A 12,223-nucleotide genomic window follows, 5' to 3' on the forward strand; every position below is an offset into this window, starting at 1 on the left:
CTGGCGTATGAGGAAACATCTGTATACATATATTAACATTACTTTATTTTTGTTTTTCAAAATGTTTTGTTTGAATTTTCTAAATTTTTCATGTTTTTGAACCCTGCATTGATTTCAATATTGAATTATTAGGGGTAAAATACACACCTTTTCTCATTGACTAACAGGGTATATTTAAATTAACTTCCCCATGCAGTGTTCTGCACTTGTAATTAACCTGGCAGGGTAACAGCAGAATCACATGGTCCAAGGTTTTCCTTTCTTTGCCTGTACTATTTACAATAGATTTACATATTTTTATTTAATTTTGCAAAAAAATTCTATTATGCATTTTTACATTGTGCAGTGATATTCAATCATGCTGCATGGTGTACATAAAGCAAAGAAGCCAAGTGGATGCCAGCAAAGGAAGGCAAAAGAAACAAGAAAAAAAGCACTGAAAACGCAAGCTGGATCCATGCTTCAATTTGTCAAAAGACAGGATGATGGCCAGGGTTCATCAAAAGACACAGCTCCTCCGTATCAGTCTCCAATTGATAATACTAATTCTTCTGATGATTGCATGCATTCTACAGAAGAGCAAGAAGTGGAAATTGCAGAATTTACAGCAGAAAAACAAGGAGTGGAAATGGAAGAATGTCAAGCAGAAGAAAGTGCTGAAAGTGACTCTAGCCTTGATACTGCAACGGAGATGAGTGATGTTATGGAGAAAGATTTGCAAATTTTCCATGATGTTTCTTTCTGGGAAATACCAGTTCCAGATCACTTTCGGGTTGAAATCATCAAAAAGGGAAGTACTTATTTCCAGAACAAAGATGGTCCTTTCAGTGCAGTGTCAAGGCAAGATTCAGATGGAAAAGCAAAGGGTGGTGTACGTCAGCTTTCAAAAGAGTGGTTTTACAAGATGATGCCAAATGGCGAGAAAATTCTACGGTCTTGGATGATTTACTCAGTTGTCAGCAACAAATTATACTGTTTTTGCTGCCGACTGTTTGCAGTTAGTACTACAAGTATGACATCCAAATTTGTGACTGGGTTTCAGATGTGGTGGAAACTGAACCCTAAAGTATATAACCATGAGACATCCGAAGAGCACCTATGTTGCCTTGAAAAGTGGAAAACATTAGCAGCAGGACTTAGGCTGCACAAAACCATTGATGCCAAAAGTATTTCTTTAATGGAAATGGAGAAGAAAAAGTGGAGGGACATCTTGTACAGATTGCTTGATATAACATTGTTTCTTGCCAAGCAGAATCTAGCATTCCGTGGCCACAAGGAAGATGAAACTTCATTAAATAAAGGGAACTTTCTTGAGATGGTTGAGATGCTGTCAAAATATGATCCAGTGCTGAAAGAGCACCTTATGAGATTAAAACAGAGCACATGTAAACTTAAAGTGTCAGTCTCTTATCTAGCACCAAACACTCAGAATGAGTTTATAAGTGCCTTGGAAAACCATGTGAAGGAGAAGCTTGTCATTGACATAAAGTCTGCAAACTGTTTTGGGATCATGTTTGACAGCACACCTGACATATCACATACTGACCAGATGTCCGAAGTGATCAGATATGTAAAAATCAACAATATCAAAGTTGAAGTAAAAGAGGTATTTCTTGGATTTTTTCCTTTAAAGGGGAAAACCGCTGCTGACCTCAGTTCTGACATTCTTAAAACACTGGAAAATGATGGACTGGACATAATGATGTGCCGCTCTCAAGGCTATGATAATGCTGCCACTATGGCTGGAATCCATGGAGGTGTGCAAGCCATTCTTTAAAAAAAAGAACAGGAAGGCTATTTTTAGTGGATGTGTGGACCATTCACTTAATTTGTGTGGTCAGCACTCTTTTGCTGAAAATGCATCATGTGTGACATTTTTTGGGACTCTTGAAAGAATGTTTTCTTTCTTTGCTGCTTCCACCCATCAATGGGATGTGTTAATGGAACATACTGGAGTCTCAGTGAAAAGGCTGTCAACAACACGCTGGAGTGCTCATCATGCTGCTGTTACACCAGTTAAGGAGAAGTTTGATAAGTTTGTGGAGGCGATCGAAGCTCTTTGTGATCTACATGAAAATTTGGATACAAGGGGAGCAGCAGAAACTCTTTTGCCTGCTGTCTGTGATTTCACTTTTCTGTGCTACCTATACTTCTGGTGTAATGTACTTCAGGAAGTTAATCTAACACAGCAGTACCTGCAGACAAAGGGCTTAACTCTTGACAAGGTGGTGACAAAGTTAGAGGCGCTTAAACTTTTTTTACATGATGAACGCAGTCAACTAGTGGAGCATGCAATTGAACAGTCAGAAGAATATGGAATTGCAGTACAGAGAAGAGCCAGGGTCAAGAAGAGGTTGGCAGGGGAACAAGCATGTGATGCTGGACTCTCTCTTCAAGAAGAAAATAGGAGGGCGATGCTTGAGTGCATTGATCGCTTTCATTCTGAGCTTCAGATCAGATCAAGAGCCATCCAGAAAATAGCAGCCATGTTTGAAGCTGTTCAAGCGAAGAGTCTTATATCTGCCACTGATGAACAGTTAAAGGTGTCCATTCCAAAATTGACCACTTTCTATGATGAATTATCTGAAAGTGCTCTTTTAATAGAAATACCAAGGCTAAGAAGGCACCTGAAAGCAGCAAAGATTGATCAGGAGAAAGCCAAAGATTGGGTAGTATTAGATATTTTGAAATTCATAGCAGAATGGGACTTTGTAGAATCTCTACCAAACCTTTCACAAAGTCTAAAATTATTTTTGACGATCTGTGTGTCTGTGGCTTCATGTGAGAGGAGCTTTTCAAAGCTGAAACTTATAAAGAACTGTTTGCGATCTACCATGGGACAGTCAAGGCTTTCAGACCTTGCAATTCTATCAGTTGAAAGTGAGATGGCAAAAGGCATTGACTTTGATGAAGTGATTCAAAAGTTTGCAGCTGTGAAGGCCAGAAAAGGAAAGTTTTGATTTTTTTTGTGGAGATGTTCATTAAGTGCTAAAATGCTTTTGTATTTGTTACTGTTTATGTTTTTTATGGTATTACTTCAAATTAAATTATCGAGGTGTGCAAATGAATACTTTGTGTGATATACTTTGCTGAATATAATAAATTTAATATGGTTTGGCGTGCTGTTCATGAGAGTTTCTCTTAATGTCTTCATCCCTATGTTGCCCTTCCGAATCTTGGCTAACACATGAAAAACCTCATTGCAATGCAAAACCGTTTTACAGTCTAAGTTTGTGTCCAGTAAGTCATGAAACTGTTGAGTCAAATAATTTAGGCATTGAGTTTAGTTTGCATAACACTTATGTAAATGTTATAATGTTTTACCTGTGATATTGTATTTTAAAGATATAACGTTAGCTGTTTATTTTATTACTATTGCCATTGCATTTAGTGATAGTACAAAAACAGTACTAAGGATGGGGGGGGTGACACCATGAGCTACCACACCGGGTGACACCAACCCTAGTGACGCCTCTGACAGTATCAATCAGTTGGACTCGCCCATTAAGTTCACATATAAAATTAAATATCATTTGTCCATCATTGATTTTTTTGGCTGTAAAGGTGCGACTACACAAAGGCAGAATAACTACTGAGGTATTCTCTAAAACCACTGGCCGAAACACTGTTAAAGTACTCCAGTCATCATCCGACAGCTTTGAAGCAGGGTTTACCCAAGTCACAAATGATGAGGGTGGCCCGCATCACAAGTGATGATAATCACAAGTTACTTAAACTACAGAAACAACAAGTGCTTACTATGCAGAGACAACATCTTTTAAAACCTGCAGGTTGGAAGAAACAGGATCAAGCACTTGTGTGGCCTCTTGAATACACAGATGCCAGTCCAGTGGTACACAAAGTGTCTAAGGCCCTTTGGCTGATCATCACCACAGACAAAGACCTACATTCCCTTAATATTAAAAAACGACTGATAGCGTACAAAAGGGGTAAGAACATAAAAGACTTTGTGGTCAAAACCGACATAACTGGTATGCAAGTAAATAGTGATAACTTTCTATCTTCCTTCAAAAAACCGGGGTGTTACCATTGCCTTAATTGTGTGACATGTGGCTACCTTATCCCTGGACATACATTTAATAATCCCCACTCTGGAAGAATATATAAGATTAAACAGACTCTTACTTGCTCTACATCATTTGTAGTATATTACATAGTGTGTCCTTGCGGACTGTATTATGTTGCTCAAACAAGTAGGACATTTAAAGAAAGAATGGCCCTCCACCGATCGACTATCCGTGGTACCTTGGAGGGTAAGAACATTGACCAACCGGTGGCTCGTCACTTCAAATAAGCTGGTCATAACCTTTCTAGTTTGAGGTATAAGATAATCGACCATATCCCTGTGTCTTTACTAGGGTGTAATAGGGTTGCCAAACTGCTGCGCCTGGAAATTAAATGGATACTGGAACTGAACAAGGTACAGCCGCTTGGACTCAATGAAAAATTCATGTGGGGTACATTTCTCTAATGCAGCTGTTAATACAGTGCATGTTGTGATTATTGAGGTTCTGTTGACAGCACTCCATATTCACATTTAGGGCTGTATTCAATTGCCGGCGAAAAGTCATTTTCGACTAAAAAGTTTCGCCGGTGATGTCATTTCACCAGGCGAGAACTTCTCCCCGTATTCAATTCCAAAGACTTTTCGTCGGTGCTGGGTAACCAACAGAAAAGATTCGCCTATGAATAGGGGTCGGAAAAAAGTGCAGAATTGCGGTTTTGGGGTAAACATTTCTGAAAACCCCCCAGCACCCTTTGGACAGTCCCCCAAAGGTAAACTGCATAAAAAAATAAATTAAAAAATACTTTACAACACCCCAAAAAAGTACTTTCGTTTTGGGGGCAAAATAAACCAAAGTTGGGGGGCAAAGTTAAAAACTAGTGAAATAGACTCCAGGGGGTCCCCCAAGTATGCCCCAGGTGTTTTTTTGATTGCAGGTGATTGCTGAATGTGCCTTTTTTAAAACCTCACTTTAGCGATTTTTAACCATGCTTGCACCCATTTTAATGTACCCTAAATTTGCTGGGACTACTTATTTTTCCCCAAAAAACTGCTAAATGCTATTCTTCACCACTTATGCAAAGACGCTAATTAGCAGCTATTGAGAGCATTTACGCACCCCAAATGTCTTCAGCAGGACTATTCGGGGGTATCTATAGTGATCCCCAATGTCAGTGCATGTTTTGGGAGCTGTCAGGCTGATTTCCCCAAATCTGAAAGGACTTTTTCGCCAGGTCCGAATTTGCCGGGTTGCGTTTTTTTTGAGATTTGGAATTGAATACGGGGATAAGCGGGGACAAGTGCGATCCTTTTCCGCATGCAAAACCAGCGATGACGGCGAAAACCTCAGCAGCGGGACTTGTCAAAACCTAATTGAATACGGGCCTTAGTTTGTTATTGTCATTTTACATGTCATGATCTCAACATGGTACAGTTTTTTAGCTGCAATGTTATACAGTGGGGATTATGTCTTCGATTTTTCATTTTGACGCTCTCCACAACACCTTATATTGAGTTTGCATTTAGTGATGTATATGATCCGAAATTAACATACTGAAATGTTGCAGGCAACTGCTGCCGCAGTTGTTATGTATTTTTCACTGTATTTTTTACAGTATTTTAATTATGCTGACATTATGTTTTAATGCATTACCTGGCTTGATGGGTTAATACACTGCAGGTGTTTTTCCTTCTTTCTCTTCCTTCACATTCTCTGTGTTTTTTTGTTTGTGTGTGGTTGCTAGGTGACGGTGCTCCCTGTTGAAACAGCTGATCCATTCACCTCAATAACGGGGGTGGTTCCTTCCGAGCTGTGGGTGCTGGACACTCTGTGGGACGCGGGCTGTCTTCTTTCTATATAGGTAAGTCATGTATTGTCTCTTTTTTATACCTTGTGTCGAAGTCAAATAATTGAGTATTATCGTTTGCAATTATTATCTGACAATCTAGTCGTCTATTGTCTGATAAAGGGTAAATTGGACACTACTTTGCTTCGGCGCAATCCAATGCGCACAACTGCGAACCCACCACACACATACACTGATTCACATGACACACACACAATAGACTTATATGCTTACACATAGACGCTCGTATGTGTAACCACATGCGTACACATAGACGCCCACGTGCGTCCTCACATACATACATACGAACATTTCCTACATCAATGCCCAGACGCACATTAAAATCCCCATCGGCAGATAATGCGTGCAACCTTAAAGTTATGTAACCAACTTAAATAAAATAAAGAGGCAGATCAAGTATATATGCGATCAAAAATATATGGTCAGCTTTATTTATTTTACAATCAGAGTATGGTGGCATAAGAAAGAATGGCCAGTAACCTGACGCCCCACCCTTGACTTATGCAAGGATGTAAAAACACTCACTGAACGGGCCAATATCCCAATTCTAGTGTAATAGTGATATAAAACTTGCAAGGACCGATATCCCTCTCTGGCAAGTGAGACGGTATCCAGCCCCATCCCAATGCACTATTTTAGCCCTCTCCGACGACAGGTGTCTCTGACCCCAGTAGGGTAAAATCAGCCTAACCAGTGCATAGAAGGGGGCGCACCGCTCATACTGCAGCAAGGTGGATGCTTTATAGATACTGCCGTTCTTTCCCGCCACGCATGTTCCCAATGATGGAACGTGCCCGCCACCATACAACCTACTCTCTAAAAACCTCCCCACACTGAACAAAAAACACTCTATGAATGAAATTTGTCCCTGCTAGGCACCTTGAACCCCATTAAAGGGTGATGCTCCACCAATCTACCCCTCCCCAACCATGCACCTACATCACCAGGAAAGGCTAGCACAATATCGGACAAAATTATCACAACATCTGGCCAAAGCCAAGCGACCCACCCAAATGATGAACAAATAGTGCGCCGCAAGTAAAGCGACATCTGCCGGCACAAATCATTCCATCCCAGGTGAATTGCTAAGACCAAAGGAGAACCAAAGTCCTCCACTGACGTCCGTATACAGGGCACTAATGCCTCCCAACCCAAACTAGCAAAGCGGGATTGACCCGCCCAAAATATATACAAGTGTCCGATAAACAAAATGAGCTGTAATCCTGTAAACCACCTGCAATACATGAAACATACATGAGTATGGTGATTATGACATATTGCAGAGGGAGGTGATGGGGGGGAGGGAAAGGGGGGGAAGGAGGACTTAACCCGAGGTAAAAACCTACAAAAAACCTGCTGGATCTTTTTATATTGCTTAGTAATGTCATTCTCATATTTTTGTTGTTGATTTGTTTACACGAAGTTAAACTATAGCATTAGCCAAACGTTGTCCTAAGCAGGGCAAAAAATAGGGCAAAATCCCTCGAGACCCCCACCAGAAAGGTGGCAAGTTGGCCGGAGCACTCAAGTCCACAAACAAACATTACACATCATTAGTCCACATGAATATAGGCACAGGACTTCCATCATCATAGAGCCAGAATCTCCTGCCGAGCTGAGACTGCCAGAAAGACTCTCAATGCTGCCACAAAGTCTGATAGGCAATCAGAGGAGCCACGGACCGACATGCGAAAAAACTCTCCATGGCAGCTTGAGGATTGAAACAGGGTATCATCTGCACTGAGGACTCCATGCCTGGCAACCACAGAAGCGATAATATCGATCCCTGGGGTGGCGGTAGGAGAGGACCCGGTCACATCGATGCCTGAAACAAAAGAAAAAACATGGGCAGTATCGAAATTCAGGGTCCTTTGCATTAGGCAATGAACCGTATGCGCAGGCGTAGCAGTGTAAAGAGCAAACGAACACAAGAACAACAGCCTACAATCATACCTAGCTACTTAATTAGTGCACTCAGCACGCCGACATATCGAATGCTGGGGGAGCAAACAATGACAACCCTTGCTGTAAACATCGCCCCCGACTGTTATGACAGCAGGGGCCTAAGAAACACCCCCACTGAATCCAGGGATGTAGCATTCCCCGATATATGCAACCCTGCATAAACAGTGACCGGGCTACTCCCAGCCATTAGGAGACCACAACCCACGGCCCGGGGAAACCCAAGTCAGGGGCATGTCCCGTCATTACATAGGGCTGTGTATAAGATATGGTGTGCTTAGCAGAACGTTGTATGTGGGGGTGGTGGACTCGGGTCAAACCTGTTTCCTTATGTAAGATTTATATATAAATATATGATTAGTTATATATGAATGGGGATCAGATGCAATGTTAGCTGTGTAGCTCCCCTAAAATCCTATGAACATGTATTTGTGGGGGGTGTGTGTGTAGAAAAAATAAGGTGTATTTTGAAGAGCGTTGCATATAGGTATGGACTCGGGTCGATCCTGTATCTGTATATAAAATAAATATATATGAGTAGGTCTCAAATGGAATAGGGATGAGACTACCATGCAAATGTGTAGCTCGCCTGAACTCCTATGAACCATATTTGGCATATAAAAACATTTTCAACACCAAGATGTAAAGAATAAAACAAATATTCCCAAAGGCCAGATACTGAGTTTGAGGAGGAACTGGACCACTGAGGGGATAATTGAAATCATTCCAGCAGTTATCACATAAATGTCCTATGTATGACCTCACAATGTATTAGACAAAGCTCTCCAATTACAACGGTATGGAAAAGCACCCACTCATGGGTAAGAAAAACCAACCGCGGATGCCGGTTATACGGAAAGGGCCAGAAAACCCTACGTGAATAAAATGCAATAAACTACCGACAGTATCAGGGAAATTTATATGGACAAAAATAAAAATTACCCCAGAACGAAGTGGTCCGTAGCGTGCACGAGCACCGGCTACAGGTAAAGAGCATAAAATACTATACAGGGATTAATACAATTCGACAACCAAAAGAATAAGAGTAAATCATATGGACCAAAGAAAATTGACGCACCGACACGTGGTGTTCCTATGCATGCACACTTATGACCAAAAGGTGGCCCCAAACATTTTATAACAGAGAAAGTAAGTAAACAAGCGAAAAATAAAAGAAGAGGAGATGATAGGCTCCTGATACTTAATTTTAGACAATGAGCCCGTGATACCATTAACAGGCTGGCTCCCCCTTGAGCACATGGATGGAGGGGGAGAGGCGCACGCTGCAAGTCCCTACGTGGTCATTGGGTCCCAAGACACTCTCAACTCTATGAAACTTAGGGATACCCATGTAACGTAATTTAGTACATTTATGAAATAGAATGAATGTAATAGCGTGAAATTACAATATTGTACAATCACACATTTGTGATCGATTAACTGATGAATACTCCACGATACATATTTTCTTTCTTCATACTTCCCTGCCACACTTAATTTCTTACCTATGTGCATGACCAAACATGAATGTTTTGCTGTAAAAATAAGTTTAATGGACGATACGGTCTTATAAATTTTGACATAATTAATTGCTTGCATTAATATAATCAATGTATCTTTTATGTGCGCACTGACTTATAATTTTTGAATGTCAACAATGTGCATGCCTATAACACGAATGCTTGCTGTAAGAAATGAATGTCATATGCCAAAATCTTAATGCAATAATATAATGAGGAACCGTGCAAAAGCACCCAAGAAAAAAGGTCCAAAAGCACCGTGGTTCCTGACATGTTGGCTTATGATAACGTGTGCTATAACGCATTGAACATGTGTCAAAAATCACTGCATAATTTATGAATAAGTGCTCTACCAACAGTAATATGACTAGATGAATAAAACTGGTTTGTTGCCAATGACGATCCGACTGCGAATAGACCAAATAAAGTATGTTTGGAGTTGAGCTGGAAAGCTACTGAGGAAACGGCACATGGCCGAGAAACTAGATACGCCATGGCCTTGTAGTAGTGGGTTATGTATGAAATGAGCCCTCACAATAACAAAAAACAACAACCGAGCATAAGGCCGCCGTATCCTGAAACCTCCCAGCACTGTATATATATATATATATATATATTCCCCCAGCTCAAGAGTTGCGGCTGACATGAGCGCTAGCAAAAATGCTTTTTGACCGCAACCAGATATAAATATAAATGCTTCCCTACGGTTGTATATATAATATATAATATGCTGCTGGCTTACCAATACATAACTTGCCACAGGCGTAACCTTATACTTAAATAATGCCAGGATGTACCACTTAAAAGCGCCCTTACTGCTGTGCGTATCATTCAGCCTGTCATTATTGAATGTGCATGCACTACCAATACTTTTTGTTTCGTATAAAAAAAAAAAGCGGAGGGCGAGGCCGCGCACATTTTTTAAATGCTGAGCTCATATAACTTATGGCGCCGGCCCATCCGAGGTGCTAAAAGCCTATCCCACACCCCCAGACTGCGGAGTCTGTAGGGGTGTAAGAGCACCCCCACTGCCACCAGCTGTCCGGCAATAGACCCCATCTACATGGCGGCATCACCAGCGTAACCATCTGGAACTATATTATGATTGGAGACCATGAGATGAGAAACCCATGACAGCAAGCATGCCTAGCTGCGGTGTGCAGGCACAGGGCTGGTAAAATCTCACCCAAAGATAACTCATGCGGAGCTAGCTCACACAGAGGTAACTCATTAACAGATTGGGGTATGGAGGGCTGCCATGAGGGATCCCATGTCAGTAAGCAGACCATGCTGCCCTTTATTTTATACTTTAAGATGGCTGCTGGCCCCTCCCCCCGGCCTGAGAAGGTGGCGGCTGGCTCCGCCCCCCCACTGTTATGGAGTGAGCCGGAGCCATGACAGGCTCCTGACTCACTCCTTAGTGCTGGCACTTGATCCCCCGGCTGTTTGGCACACCGGAGCGGGAGTCACCTGGGGTGACCAGCACTGTTGCGCTATACTGGGCCCACGAGGCCTCTTGACTTCCGTCCCCCGGCTAATTAGATCCCCAGAGCGGGACTCAGCCAGGGTGACCAGGGACCTGCAGGGAGTGAGCGCCGTGCCGCACGCGCCTGTGAGAGCGGCGCGTGCACAGAACTGAAAGGCAACGCCACTTAGTGCCCGCCAGCACCTCCGGATTGATGGGAGGACCGGCGGGGCTAACTAGTGAGGCACGGGGGTGGGGGGGTGCTGATGACTAAGGGCATGAGCCCTAGCCCGGTAGTATCCACCACCCGGGCGGGGACCGAATGAGCACGCTGAGGGTGAGACATTGCTGGACCCAGAGCAGCCTACATGAGAGGAAAGGAAAAGACAGAGTAAATAGGGAAAAGAAAGATATAAGATAAGATGTTAGAATAGAGAGAGGAAAGAATATATGAATTTTGAAATGTAAATCAAAAAACACAGAAATCTACAACTATGTCTGTACAGCTAGGAGATCAGATTCCAAAGAGGTAGTGTAACATTGCTGACCTACCCACACTCCTATTAACCACACCCCTTACACAACACTCCACCAATCCTAACCTCATGTCAGTCTGACCATAAAAAACTAACACTCCCCTACCTAACTTTATTAACTCCACGCATCCCTGCCTAGGGTTTTATGTGCCCTCTGTTCTATCCGAACCTCGGTTGTCTATGTGAACGCATATATATATAATGGTTCCTATTTACAATAAGTTAATAAAGAGAGTTATTAAAGGTCTTTTTAACAACTAATTATGATGTAATGTGTACGTAAATAAGATCTAAGGTTTAGAACATAATAGACATGTCATGTTTGGTATTATATTAAATCACTGTTCATTTGCAGATCTCTGGTTCTCTCGGCTAGGAGATCGCATCATGTGTCCGCAAGTTACGAACTATAGAGAGTTATTGGTTTGCATGTTAACATTTTGTATGTAGTGTCTGTAGCCAGTTTAACCAGTTCTTTGGCGGGAAACTACACAAAGCAACTGTTGGAGAACTAGGACATACCCCTGATGACACCGTATGAACTAACCAATGACCAGGATGACCAGGAGCAAGGACCAATGGAATTATGCCAGCTTGTCTCTATTGTTTGTTCTGTGTCCTGTAAGGTATATAGGCTAGTGCTCTGGGACCATAAGGGAGTCATTTCCCTTCTTAGATGACTTCTTAGATGACTTCAGGATTGATGACTGAGAACTGGAATCCAGAGCGCTAACATATGTATTGGCTGTACCTTGTATTTTACTTGCTTTTTGCGCTAATTGTTTAGATCACAGCGCGTTATACTTTTTTGGGGGCTCGCAGTTGATATCATGTTACCGGAAGTCGCG

At 42.0% G+C, this 12,223-nt stretch overlaps 1 pseudogene; it reads left to right on the forward strand.

Annotated features, from left to right (window-relative positions):
* Positions 1 to 358: 358 nt before the first annotated feature.
* Positions 359 to 1,804, forward strand: LOC148511397 (zinc finger MYM-type protein 1-like; annotated as a pseudogene).
* Positions 1,805 to 12,223: the final 10,419 nt, after the last annotated feature.

Source organism: Taudactylus pleione, unplaced genomic scaffold (genome assembly GCF_031769625.1).
Source record: "Taudactylus pleione unplaced genomic scaffold, aTauple2 ptg000309l, whole genome shotgun sequence".
In the NCBI taxonomy this organism is placed as follows: domain Eukaryota; kingdom Metazoa; phylum Chordata; class Amphibia; order Anura; family Myobatrachidae; genus Taudactylus; species Taudactylus pleione.